This window comes from Panthera uncia (assembly GCF_023721935.1).
Source record: "Panthera uncia isolate 11264 chromosome D3 unlocalized genomic scaffold, Puncia_PCG_1.0 HiC_scaffold_8, whole genome shotgun sequence".
In the NCBI taxonomy this organism is placed as follows: Eukaryota; Metazoa; Chordata; class Mammalia; order Carnivora; family Felidae; genus Panthera; species Panthera uncia.
Genome location: NW_026057586.1, coordinates 24,869,835 through 24,884,088, shown reverse-complemented (window position 1 = coordinate 24,884,088; position 14,254 = coordinate 24,869,835). Strand labels below are relative to the sequence as shown.

The 14,254-nt window shown below is 45.1% G+C and overlaps 1 protein-coding gene across 5 annotated transcripts in view; it reads right to left on the bottom strand.

The window, feature by feature from the left end:
• DYM (dymeclin) overlaps positions 1 to 8,575 on the bottom strand; it is a 351,209-nt gene extending 342,634 nt beyond the window's left edge. For 3 of the 5 annotated variants that reach the window (XM_049620093.1, XM_049620087.1, XM_049620091.1), the window contains exon 1: positions 8,308 to 8,575. The gene's annotated coding sequence lies outside the window, so the exon portion shown is untranslated. The remainder of the gene's footprint in view (positions 1 to 8,307) is intronic. The other 2 variants (XM_049620089.1, XM_049620092.1) reach the window with 1 other exon arrangement.
• Positions 8,576 to 14,254: the final 5,679 nt, after the last annotated feature.

Sequence of the window (14,254 nt, the reverse complement as noted above, 5' to 3'; positions counted from 1 at the left end):
TGGGTTAACTGTCCAACTCTTGATTTCACCTCAGGTCATGACCTCACAGTTCAGTTAGTGAGATTAAGCCCCACACTGGGTTCTGCACTGACAGCGTGGAGCTCGCTCAGGATACTTTCTCCCTCTCTCTCTGCTTCCCTCTCCCTCTCAAAAATAAATGAATAGGAGCACCTGGGTGGCTCAGTCGGTTAAGTCCGACTTCGGCTCAGGTCATGATCTCATGGTCCGTGAGTTGGAGCCCCGCGTCGGGCTTTGTGCTGACAGCTCAGAGCCTGGAACCTGCTTCAGATTCTGTGTCTCCCTCTCTCTCTGACCCTCCCCTGTTCATGCTCTGTCTCTCTCTGTCTCAAAAATAAATAAACATTAAAAATAAATAATAATAAAATAAATGAATAAACCTGAAAAAAAAGTTTTTTTAATTCACTAAAGAGAAGATAAGGTCAAGGAAACTCCCATAATAAAGGACAGGAAGACAGATGGCAAACAGGAAATGGAAACTTAGAAGGCACCACGAAGACAGAAGTAACAGGAGCGCCAAGAAGAAAGCAGGAACAAAACAGAGGGGTGTTAGGTGTAGACACTGCTGGGCTGGGTGTGAAGTGTCTGAGATTTTATCTTACCCGAACACTAACAAAGCCACGAAGCCTCTGGGACAGGGACCAAAATGATTCAGTGCTCACAGCAACAGTGGTCGCCAGAGTAACATCTTGCGTCAGTTTCCCGGGCCCCAATCCCCACAGGCCTTTCAAAGTATTTGGTAAAAATTAGTAATACGTCCGTGAAAAAAGCAGCAAATGGGGGTGGGGAGCAGGGAAACCAGGTAAATCACTCAGCTCAGCAGCGAGCAACATCTCTTAGCAATGTAAACGCTGAACGCTCAATGAGCCAAGAATTCTTACCTATGGAAGGGCTGGAAGACAGGGGAGGAGGAGGAAGAGCACCTCGTGTACCATAACAAGGAGTCAATAGGTAGCACCCACAGTTGATAAACCAAAAAATGGCCATTTAGTTATATTAGTCATAAATACAGTTCAAGTAGCTGTCTCTGGGAACCCGACCCCAAAGGATAGAGAAGGCAAGGCACTGCCCGTTTTGTATAATGTACCTTCTTCTACTATTATTCTTATCTTTTCTAAAATAAAAGCACTACTTTAAATAGAAAAATTAACTTTTAAATAAAGTAGAGAAGGGGCACCAGGGTGGCTCAGTTGGTTAATCCCACTCTTGACTTCGGCTCAAGTCGTGATCTCACAGTTGGTGAGTTCAAGCCCCGCTTCCGGGTCTGCGTTGACAGCGCAAAGCCTGCTTGGGATTCTCTCTCTGCCCCTCTCTCTCTGCCCCTCCCTCCCCAAATAAATAAATAAACTTTAAAAATAAATAAATAAAATTAGAGAGAACGTGCTTTACTACTCACCATCACAATCACTGATTCATATAAAGAACTCAATGTGCAAATACCAAAGAAGAGTGCCAGGGTGAAAACACAAACTAGCAGTACCCAAGCACCATCACATTATGCTTAGGCAAACACAGGGGGTCTGCTGATATTTCCCAAGTGCCCACTAGTGACCAGAACAATGCTAAGCACCAAGACTGAAATTGTGAAGAATGGAATTGACTTACAGTCGAGTAAGAGATATAGGTAAATCAACAGGAAATTATAATATGGCAACTATTCAAGACTCAGTGAAAGCTTCCCAAAGGTCATACCATCAAAGCTAGGGCCTGAAGGATAAGGACTGGCCTAGTTGGGTGTAGGGTTTGGAAAGTTGTCAAAGCAAAGGGAACACCACACGTGAAGGCTTAGAGTGAAGACAAACACAGGCAAGGGCCCATTCCAGGAACTGGGAGAAGTTCAACACGGCTGGAGCAGGGCTGGAGCAGGGAGGGAATCAGAGTGGAAGCAAAAAAGGGCCAGAGAGCAGGCTGATGCCTGATGCTTTACAACAGGACGACTTACTAACGGGTTTGTACTTTGTCCACTGGAACCAGAAGATAGCACACATCCCTGGGTCTTCTAAGAGATCAGTGAACTCTTCCCCATACACTGATGATTTCAAAATACCTACGTCCAGTCCAGAACTCTTTGTGGGTGCCAGACCATTTATCTAACTGCATGCCATGCAGCACCATCGGGACCCAGAAAGCAAGCGACACCCCAGGGATGATGGAGTAAGAAACTGGGTAACTAATAACAGTGGAGTCACCATGCCAGCCCTGAGCTGTCTACCTCTGGACTTTTACAAGGGAAACAAACAAGATGTTTAAGCTATTATTCAATCAAGTCTGCTCTGCACAGCCAAACCGAATCTTAACTGATGCAGGAGGCTTCAAACGCATTCAAGGGGCGCCTGGGTGGTTCAGTCGGTTAAGCGTCCGACTTCGGCTCAGGTCATGATCTCGCAGTTCATGAGTTTGAGCCCTGTGTCAGGGTCTGTGCTGACAGCTCTGAGCCTGGAGCTGCTTCGGATTCTGTGTCTCCCTCTCTCTCTGCCCCTCCCACTCACGCTTTGTCTCTGTCTGTCTCTCAAAACTGAATAAATGTTTAAAAAAAAAAAAAAAACGCATTTTTTTTAAAAGTATTCTAAAGGGAAGGGTTGCAAGAGATATTCTGAAGGGACTGTTATGATTTGGTGACTGACTCCATCTAAAAAAGAAATTATCAATCACATCACATACAGAATATGTATTGTTTAATTCTTCCAGTGTTATTGGAGAGTTCACAGCTACTTTTGGTGCCTGCATTGTTTTTACATTGAGATATAATTGACATGAAGCATTATGTCAGTTTCAGGTGTACCACAGAGTATTCTATGCGTGTATATATTGCAAAAATATCACCACAGTAAATCTAGTTGACATCCATCACCGTACACAGTTACAATTTTTTCTTGTGATGAGAACTTAAAAGATCTGTTAGCAACTTTCAAATATACAATAGAGCCTTATTAACTGTAGTCGCCATGCTGCACATCACACCCCCATGACTTATAACTAGAGTCTGTACCTTTTGACCACCTTTACCCATTTTGTCCACACACCCAGCCCCACTCCCACCCCGTAACCCCAGCCTGGTGTCCGCATATGTAACGAATGGGATCAAACTTACAGAAGAAATCGGAGGGCCTGGGTGGTTCAGTCGGTGGAGCGGCCGACTCTCGATTCCAGCTCAGGCCATGATCTCACGGTTCATGGAATCGAGGCCAGCACTGGGCTCTGCACTCACAGCGCAGAGCCTGCTTAAGATTCTCCCTCTCTCTCAAAATAAATAAATAGACATCTTAAAAAATATTAGAGATCAGAAAGTACCAACCAAACTTCCTGAAAGGAATGAAAAGAAACAGAACATTTTAGTAAGTGAGACCTGTTTATAAAGTTGTTCTCAACGCTGCTAGTTTAGATTATTTGGACCACAAAGAAGTATCAGGCAGATAACTTACACGCTGTTTACACGCAGGTTTTAAGCAGAAGTTCAGGGCATTAAGCGCCACTACGAAGCTCCCAAGGGGAAACGAGGTAAAGAGCAGGAGCAGATACTGAACAGGCTCTTCCTGAGACGTGGTAACCGGAAACGCACCACCACCAGAGCCAGCACCTTCATGCCCCGACATGGTCCCGACCTCGGGAGCTGAGGACGGAAGCAGGACACCAAACTAGAGGCCTTCCCGAAGCCCTCTCTACCTCCAACATTCACTCTTCCCCTGGTCCTGGGAAAGGCTCAAAGCCCTGTTCAACCAACAAGGTCACAGAAGGACAAGTCGGGAAGGGGCCTCAAGCCCAGGTCTGTCAAGAGCTCACTCTTCCTGAATGTTTCGCACTTTAAGAGCTTCCCGTCGAACTGGGGGTGCCTTGATCACCCACTGAGTCGGAGAGCCTTCTCCCTCCCTGCCCCAGCCTGCCCTGTGACTTCAAGCAGCTGCTGGGTGTTACACACACTCTGATTACAAGTACACAAAACTTTAGAAACATGAATATAAAGAGACCGAAACGAAATACAAAAAAACTTCACAGGTTGTTACATCGCTTTTACGCTTAGTAATCATTGTTTGTTTTTTTTTTTACATCCAAATTAGTTAGCATATGGTGAAACAATGATTTCATGGGTAGATTCCTTAGTGCCCCTTCCCCATTTAGCCCATCCCCCCGCCCACAACCCCTCCAGTAACCCTCAGTTTGTTCTCCATATTTATGAGTCTCTTCTGTTTTGTCCCCTTCCCTGTTTTTACATTATTTTTGTTTCCCTTCCTTTATGTTCATCTGTTTTGTCTCTTAAAGTCCTCATATGAGTGAAGTCATATGATTTTTGTCTTTCTCTGACTAATTTCACTTAGCATAATACCCTCCAGTTCCATCCACGTCGTTGCAAATGGCAAGATTTCATTCTTTTTGATGGCCGAGTAATACTCCATTGTATATATATACCACATCTTTATCCATTCATCCATCAATGGACATTTGGGCTCTTTCCATACTTTGGCTGTTGTCGATAGCGCTGCTATAAACATGGGGGTGCATGTGTCCCTTCAAAACAGCACACCTGTATCCCGTGGATAAATGCCTAGTAGTGCAATTGCTGGGTCGTAGGGTAGTTCTATTTTTAGTTTTTTGAGGCACCTCCATACTGTTTTCCAGAATGGCTGTACCAGCTTACATTCCCATACACTTAATCACTTTTAAGGGTCTCATTTTACCAAAGCCCACACTGCAAGTGCACAGGTACTTCCCGTATGTTTGTCATGGTCACTAAAAAGGAAGATGGAGTGGTCCTCTCTACCACTAACCATTCCCATTGCCTACACAGTGAAAGATGACACTTACATTGAATTTGTAGTAGCAAAAGAAGTCACCTCACCTATTTTCCGAAGTCTCAGCAAAATGTCCCCAAACACACCATGGCAGAAAGAACAACAGCCCCCAAAGATGTCCATGTCCTAATCTATGGAACCAGTGACTGCTATCTTACCTGGCAAAGGGGACTTTGCAGCTATAATTAAGTCAAGGACCTTGAGATAGGGGAGATCCTCCTGAATTATCTAGATAAGCCTGATCTAGTCACATGGGTCCTTAACCTTTCCCAACTGTCACTGGAGAGATACAATACTACTCACTTTGAAGACGGAATAAGAGGGCCACAAGCCAAGGAATAGGGGGTGGCCTCTAGAAGCTGGAAGAGGTAAGGGAACACCCTCCCCTAGAAAACTCCAGAAGAGAATAGAGACTTGTTGACACACTAATTTTTTTAGCCCAGTGAGACCCATTTTGGACTTCTAAAATAGAGACCTTTAAAAATTTGTTTAAATGTTTCTTTATTTTTGAGAGAGAGAGAGAGCACGCACAGGGGAGAAGAAAAAGTGGGGGCGGGGGAACAGAGGATCCGAGGCTGGCTCCATGATAACAGCAGAGAGCCCAACACAGGGCCCGAACCCACGAACCGCAAGACCCAAGCCAAAGTTGGACACATCACTGACTGAGCCACCCGGGTGCCCCTAAAATACAGAACTTTAAAAATAATTTGTGTTGTTTTAGGACACTAAATTTGTGGTACTTAGTTACAGTAGGCATAGAAAACTAATACACACACAGTAAACAACTTCTCACAATATGTGAAATTATCTAGAAAAGCATAATCAAATTGCCCCATACTTAGAACAGACATAAGTTATTTGTGAATATACATTTCACTTTTTAAAAATCTGTGCATGTGTTACATTTCACTTCTATCTTTCTCCCGCTCTTACAAAACTCCATCGATTAAAATGCCAAGGTGACAATTCTTCAAACTTTTTACAAAAGATGAACCATATTAACCAAGAAAAAGGAACAGGATACCAGGAACAACTGGAAAAAAATCAGGAAACAATTATACCATATTTTTTTAGAGAGTCAAACATCAAAGTGGTTGGACTGTGTAACTTCTTTGTATCAAATGGATACCACATTTTAAAAAATAAGTCCTTCTTAATATTGATATTAAGAGCTTACCATTGATCTTTTTGGATGTGATACTTGTATGTGGGTATATTAAACAAAGAGTACCTCAACCTTCCACAGATATACACTCACATATTTACAAATGAAATGGTATGCCTATGATCTGCTTTAAAACAGGGGGCCAGGCACCTGTGTGACTCAGTCAGTTGAGTGACCCACTCTTGATTTCGCCCTGGGTCATGACCCAGAATACTGGCATTGAGCCCCCAAGTCTGGCTCCGTGCTGTGTATGAAGCCTGCTTGGGATTCTCTCTCCCTCTCCCACTGTCCCTCTCCCCAACTCACTCTCTTTCTTGCTAAAATTAAAAAAAATAATAAAATAAAATAGCTTGGGGGCGCTTGGGTGGCTCAGTTGGTTAACCATCGGACTCCTGATTTCAGCTTAGATCACGATCACAAGGTTGTAAGACTGAGCCCCACTGTCAGGCTCCACACTGGGCAAGGAGTCTGGTTAAGATTCTCTCTTTCCTTTTCTCTCTGCCTCTCTGCCCGCTGGTGTCTTTTTACTTCTTTGTCTCTCTCTTTAAAAATAAATTAAATTACATTAAATTAAATTACATTACATTAAATTAAATTAAATTAAATTAAAATTAAAATAGGAAGCCTGGGTGATTCAGTCAACTGAGCGGCAGACTTCGGCTCAGGTCATGATCTCACGGTTCGTGGGTTCTAGCCCCACGTTGGGCTTTGCACTGCCAACACAGAGCCCACTTCGGATTCTGTCTCCCTCTCTCTCTCTGCCCCTCCCCCGCCCTCAAATATAAATAAACACTAGAATAAAATAAAATTAAAATTAAATAAAATTAAATAAAATAGTTCAGAGTGGGGATGGGAATGGATAAAGGACACAGATGAAACTAAATTAGCCTGAGTTACTAACTGTTGAAGCTGGGTAATGGGTACATGAGGGCATATTAAATTATTTCAATGTCTGAACTCTTCTGTATTTGTATTTAGAAGTTACAAAAACAAAGTCCTTGGCCTCTATCAAAATAAGACTTAATACATTTAACAGAATCTCCTTCCTGTGACATCGCCCCCCTCAATTCTCTGCCACTCGAACCATCTGCAATTTATAGTTCAATTATTCTTTAATCTCCAAGTCATTTTACCTTATTTAAAACCTTAAGAGTTTCAGCAAATCACTTAAGCTCTGAGAGACTAGTTCTTCATCTGCAGAATGGGAGTATTTCTATTTGGCTAGTCTCAGTTGCCAAGAGAATTATACCCAAGATGTAAGTTATAAAGCAGAATAATCTTTCCAAAAATCATAAATTTCATGCTCAGCAGCAATCACTCACCTATTCCTATAAATCTCCTCCCTTCCACCTCCAGTTTCTCTCTTGAGCTCTCAACCCATCAGACCGAAGCCTGGGTTCCTCTGTAAGATTACACTCCTCTCCCCGGCCTCCACCCTCCATGTTTCCACATCTTTGAGCAGCTCCTCCCTACACGCCTCTCCCACCAACCTCCGCTCTTCCCTTTCAGGGTCCCGCTTCATCTACCCCCCCCCCATTCTGTCCATTCTGTGTACCCCTTTGCCGGCCCTATTACAGTCACCCCATCACTCCTCTACCCCAGCTCAGTACTTTCATGCGATCAGCTTTATCACCCCGCTACTGCCACTAACTCACAAACACCTGGGCTAACTTCCCACCCTTTCACCGTTCAGCTGACACACAAGTGCTAGCTGCCAGGGGGTGGGAAAGGGGGAAATACAGACCGTTATTGGGTAGGAGTTTCTCTTTTGGGTGACAAAAATGTTCTGGAATTAGAGAGTTGCACAAACCTAGTGAATATGCTAAAAACCACGGAGTTATACTTTAATTGTACTTTTAAAGGGTGAATTTTATGGTAGGTGAATTACATCTCAATAACAATGTATATGTCAAAAACAAACAAACAAACAAACAAACAAAACACTATTGCTCACCCTGCCCATCACACGCCCATTTGTCACACCAACATCGCCCCATCTCCCGGAGCATCTACCTGCTCTTCGGTATCCCTCCAACTCTTACCACGACTCGGACAGACGTCCCTCTCACTCTCTTGACTAACACACTCCCTCACCCTCTGAGTGCCACTGTTCCCTGGAAGGGGGCGGGGAGAAGGGAAGATGTGGGCAGCTCTTGGGGCCCAGGCACAGCCCCTCCAGGGTGGCCCAGTCCCCCACTGGCAGGAAAGGACCCTCTACCCCGCCCTGGCGGAGAAGCCCCACCGACTGGCGGGTGTCCTCAAACCCGCTCCGACAAGGGGCCGGGGGCCCCGCCGGATTTTCAGGGCCGCTCCGCTGGGGGCGGCGCCAGAGCCCACCTGTCTCAGCCGGCGGGCAGATCCGCTTCCAGCTCCAGCGACACGCGAGAGGGTGGCAGAGAGGGATCGGAAGAAGCCGCTGTCGCCGCCGCAGCCGGAGTGGCGCACGCCGGCTCAGGCCTCCATGTTTCCACGTCTCTGCGGCTCGGGCTCCGGCTCGACTCCGGCTCGGCTCCCGCCCCGGCCGCGTCCGCGCGCAGGCCGGGAGGCGGGGAGAGAAAAGGGAAGCGGCCGAGAACGCGGCTGGGGACCGAACGGCCGGGCGCGCCCCGGCCGACGGTCACGTGGCGCGCGGCCGCGCAGGCTTCTGGGAAATGTAGTCCTTCAGACGTTAGACGTTTCTCCACCCACCTAGCGCGCGTCCAGGGCAACCGCAAAGCCACGTGGCAAATTCGAGAAGCCGCCAGGCCCACTTACAGACTGCTGGACCGCTTAGCCAGCTCCACGTGTTCTGGTGGCTTAACTTTGTTAAGGCCCCTCTTTATCCCAACTGGATAGCCAACTCACAGTCAAGCAATTCCTTGTAGGGCTCTGAAGAATTGGGAAATAGGAAAATGATTAATCTTTTGGTGTTTTTTTTTTTAATCTCCATCTTTATTTTTTTCAAACCCTTGTGTCGAGAGCTGACTTTTGGAAAATAACTTTTGATGGAGGCAGGTAGCAGATCTGTTACCTGCACCATTTACAGAAAGCACACGTCCCATTGGGAAAGAGTATCTATACAGCCAAAATTTGGAATTTGAAGTCAAATGAGCTGAAGTTACCAGATCAACGTCCGTCCTTGAACTTTTCCCGTTAGTTTCCTCTTAAACACATAAAGATGATGATGATTCTTCCCATACAGGACTATTGGCAAATCAATAACAATAATTAGCAACTCCCATTCCGGGTTGGTTTCTATGTGCTGTGCACTGTTACTGCTTTCAACAAATAAAGGTGAGACAAGTATCACTAATTTCCCTTTTACAGTGTGTCAGATGTACCCCGAGAAGTACTATACAAATTTTAGATACACTTTTCTAGCATCTATTACCAATAAACTCCCTGAGCTGTCAGGACTATTACAGAAAAACATACTAAAAACACAAGGTACCTTGGAGCCTAGCTAAAAAGAGATGGGCACTGCTATGCAGCCATTGTAAAGAATGCTAGGATACATGCTCATGATCTATCCAGTGGAAATAGTATATGTAATCTTGTCCAATTTTTATAAATGAATTATGTATATAGATAGATAGATAGATGCACACACACACATATCCCCAGGAGGGGAAAAGGCTAAAAGAATATTAATTATTAACTTTGGAGTATGAGATGGTGTGTGATTAAATTCAGTTGTTCCCTGCTTTCTATTTTTTCTGCGATGAATATGATTACATGTATAATTTTATAATTTTTATTTTAAAATTATAGCAAAAGAGGCACCAAAACCAAACTCAAAGTACTTTATATTTTTGCCTGTACCAAAAATTATACCCTCCACCTGCCCCCAAATGACCAAGCAACAAATGTGAGTCTCTCTCCAGAACTAGTGCTATAGACCAAGAAACAATTCATTCTACTTGGAGACAATCCTATTGTTAAATTTAACATTCTCCTTTTTCTTATAGTTTTGGGATGGCTTGAAATAAAAAGGGTCTTACCACTGTTCCTAGGTAAATGTCATAACGCTGCTGGGCAAACATCATAAATCAGCACGTTAGATTAGGAATGGTTTTCCCAATATATGAAGCATGAGCTGGAGTAGCAATCCTTCACTAAATATTTATTGTGTACGTAATGTGCTAAGTATTATCCTTGGTCATCAACTCCCCATAGTGCCGGAACCACTGTCATGATAACTTTGACCTGATTACATCAGTGTCTAGTTGGTGCAGAAACACTACCAGAAAGTCATGAAAACCCAGCTACTAAATGCAAGTGAGTGTCTGTGTCAGATCCTAGAACCAAAAAAGGCAATAGTGGGAAAACTTATGAAATCAGAATGAAGCCTGGAGTTGAGTTAATGGTATTGTACCAATGTTAATTTCCTAGTTTTGACAAATGTGTTACAGTTATGTAAGACATTAACATTAAAGGAAACCGGGAGAAGGATATACAGAAACTCTCTGTACCTTGCAATTCTTTTGTAAATCTGAAATTATTGCAGAGGCGCTGGGTGGCTCAGTCAATTAGGCATCCAACTGTTTATTTTGGCTCAGGTCATGATCTCATGGTTTGTGATATTGAGCCCTACATCAGGCTCGGAGCTGACAGTGCAGAGCCTGCTTAGTATTCTCTCTCTCCCTCTCTCTCTGCCCCTTCCCCATTCAAATGCTCTCGCTCTCGCTCCCTCTCTCTCTCTCTCTCTCTCTCACAAACACAATAAATAAACATTTAAAATTATTCCATGTGGTAGGCAGAATAATGATCCCACTGAAGATATCCACATCCAAATCCCCCAAACTTATGAATATGTTAGGTTACAAGGCAGAGAGTTGCAGATAGTATTAGGTTGCTAATCAGATGACCTTCAAGCAGGGAGATTATCCGGGATTATCAGGGGGGATCTAACGTAATCATGAAAATGAAAAGTGAGAGGAGGCCAAAAGAGAGTCCTAAATATGGCTCTGCAAGAAGGTCAAGTGAAGCAACGCGACGGTCGGTCACTTCTGACTTGGAAGATGGCAAGAGACTGGGATGTGCCCAGTGGCCCCTAGAAGCTGGAGAAGATGAGGAAACACATTCTCCCCTAGAGCCTCCAGAAGGGAACACAGGCTTGCCCATACCTTGACTTTAGCTTAGTGAGAATTATGTCAGACTCCTGACCTACAGAACTAGAAGATAATAATTCTGTGTTGTCTGAAGCCACTAAATTTGTGGTAACTTATTATAGCAACAACGGAAAATGAATACATTCCAAAATATAAAGTTTAAGAAAGAAAACTTTCCAAATGGCTGCCTGTTTTCCGGACACATTTTCAGTCTGAGACTGTACAAATATTCATGCTACTTAGAAAGTAACTGTAGGGATGCCTGGGTGGCTCAGTCCATACAGCATGCAACTCTTCATCTTGGGGTTGTGAGTTCAAGCCCCATGGTGGGTGTAGAGCTTACTTAAAAATAAAGTCTTTAAAAGAAGGCAGCGGGCACCTGGGTTGTTCAGTTGGTTGAGTGTCCTACTCTTGATTTCGCCTCAGTTCCTGATCTGAGTCCATGATCAGTTCCGTGATCAGGTTCATGGTTTCAGGCCCTAAATCAGGGTCCATGCTGACCACCCACAAAGCCAGCTTGGGATTCTCTCTCTCTCTCCCTCTCTCTACCTCTCTCTCTCTCTGCCTCTCCCCTGCTCTGTGCTCTCTCTCTCTCTCTCAAAATAAATAAGCAGAATACTGTAGACTGGAGGACTTAAACAATAGACAATTACTTCTCACAGTTCTGAAGGTGGGAAGTCCAAGATCAGAACCAGCGTCTGGTGACAGCCTTCGCCCCGGTTTGCAGACAGCATCTTCTCATCGTATCCTCACATGGTGGAGAAAGAGTGCCAGTTTCTTTCTTTCTTTCTTTCTTTCTTTCTTTCTTTCTTTCTTTCCTTCTTTATTTCTTTTTTTCTTTCTTTCTTTCTTTCTTTCTTTCTTTCTTCTTTCTTTCTTTAATGTTTATTCATTTTTGAAAGAAAGAGACAGCAGGGAAGGGACAGAGAGAGAAGGAGATACAGAATCCGAAGCAGGCTCCAGGCTCCGAGCTGTCAGCACAGGGCCCGACACCGGGCTCAGACTCAAAGACCGTGAGATCATGACCTGAGCCAAAGTCTGACACTTAAACAACTAAGCCACCCAGATGTCCCTAGGGCTCCAGTTTCTTCTAATGAAAACACTTAGCCATCATGGAGGCTCCACCCTCATGACCTTATTGAAATCTAACTACCTACAAAGGCCCCGCTTCCTACTGTCACCCCAGGTAGGGTTAGTTTAAAGATAGGACGTTTAGGAGAACACAAACACACAGTGAATCACAGCTATTTGACTCCTCTGAGCCTCATTTTCTTCTCTGTAAAGAGACAGGAATACTCCCCTCACATCTCATCGTTGCGATGAGAATTAAGTAATGCAGGTAGCATGCCTTTTTTTTTTTTTTAATATTTATTTATTTTTGAGACAGAGAGAGACAGAGTGTGAGTGGGGCAGAGAGAGAGGGAGACACAGAATCTGAAGCAGGCTCCAGGCTCTGAGCTGTCAGCACAGAGCCCGATGTGGGGCTTGAACCCATGAACTGTGAGATCATGACCTGGGCTGAAGTTGGACGCTTAACCAACTGAGCCACCCAGGCGCCCTAGCATGCCTTTTTTAATAAATGTGATTTCACCTGCGTAATCCAGATGGTACTCAACTCACATGTTGTCGTTGCCAGTCCCCAGGCATCCCTCTGAAGAGAAGTATAGGTTAACCAGAACTGGATCATCTGGACAGGGCAATCAGGACGGTGAGAGGTCTGGAAATCATGTCAGATGTAGCATGCCTGGCAGAACTGAGTATGAACGGCGAGACTAAGACTCGTTGTTATAACTGCTCTCAGGAGGCATGACCAGACTTGTTTTATGTTGTCGCAGAGTGCCAAACTGGGACCAAAGGTCTGAAGTTATAGGATGCAGATTTTAGCTCCACCAAAGAACTTTCTGACAAGAATACCAGGACTCATAATTAACAATTCACATCACGGGCTCTTTGCCGTGAGCTGTGCACTGTTATTTTATTTAACTCCCCCAACAACCCTATGAGAAAGGGTTAGTGTAGAAACTGATGACTCGGAAACAAATGACTCGGACTTCACAATAGTTTGTTAAGTGGACGTTGGCTTACTGATGGCGAAATGGTCCGCTTGGAAGAAAAATGAGATGCCAATCCCTCTACCTGTGTTCGAGCTGGGTCTTGGGTAAACAGGTGGTCAAAAGGACAACTGGGAAGGAACATTGGCAATCAGTCAAGTCCCTTCATTTGAGAGATGAGGGACTGAGTGCCAGGGACGGATGAGGATCGGACAAGGACACACAGCCTGTAAGCTGATGATGGGACGGACCATTTTCGCAGGCCTTACCGAAGCCCCAACGATGCCAGCTGTTAGCAGTCAGCCAGACGCCTGCCACGGAGAGTGTTGAATGCCCAAAAGGCAGTGACTACACAGTTCCAGGGAGTTGCTTGGCCAAGCGAGAGGCTATGCAATTAGCCCTCCATTCCCTCCACCCCCACCGGTAGGGGACACATCTGTGCCGTGCCTGCAGGGTTCCTGTTCATCTCTCCTTACTTATCCTGAGCTCTGAGGCTAAGCCTTGGGAGAAAGGCTTGGGCCAACCAGACCACCACAGCTCCTGCCAGCTTTCCTCCTGAGAGGAGGCGACCACCGCTCTGCTGCTGGAGAAACCCGGGGGAGGGGGCACTATGCTGTCATCACAGTCTCCTTCCTGCTGGGGACAAGTCAGGAGGAGTCACAATATTACTCAATGAATTAGTCTGGAAAGCAGCTACCCATGCCAGGCACTGTTCTAAAGTTTCAGGTGCATTAACTCAGTGGGCTTTATGACCCTCCAGAATAGGTACCCAGACTTCCTCACACCACAAAGCTGGCCAGTGGCGATTCGAACCCAGGCGGTCTGGCTGTAGAGCTCACACCTGCCCACGGGAAGTCTCAAGGCCGTCTCAAGGGCTCCCTTTACCGACACCACCGGTACTCGTGAAGGTCCACGCTGACTCCTTCAGGGTTATTTTGTCTTTCCAACTAAGGTGGACTACAATGCCTGGGCGTGTTAGTTAGGGCTGCTGTGACAACGTACCACAAATCGGGTGATTTAAACAATAGAGAATTTATTGTCTTGAAGTTCTTGAGGCGCCAAGTCCAAAATCAAGGTGTCGGCCGAGCTGGCTCTTTCAGAGGCCGTGAGGGAGATTCTGTTCCAGGCCTTCCAGCTAGCATC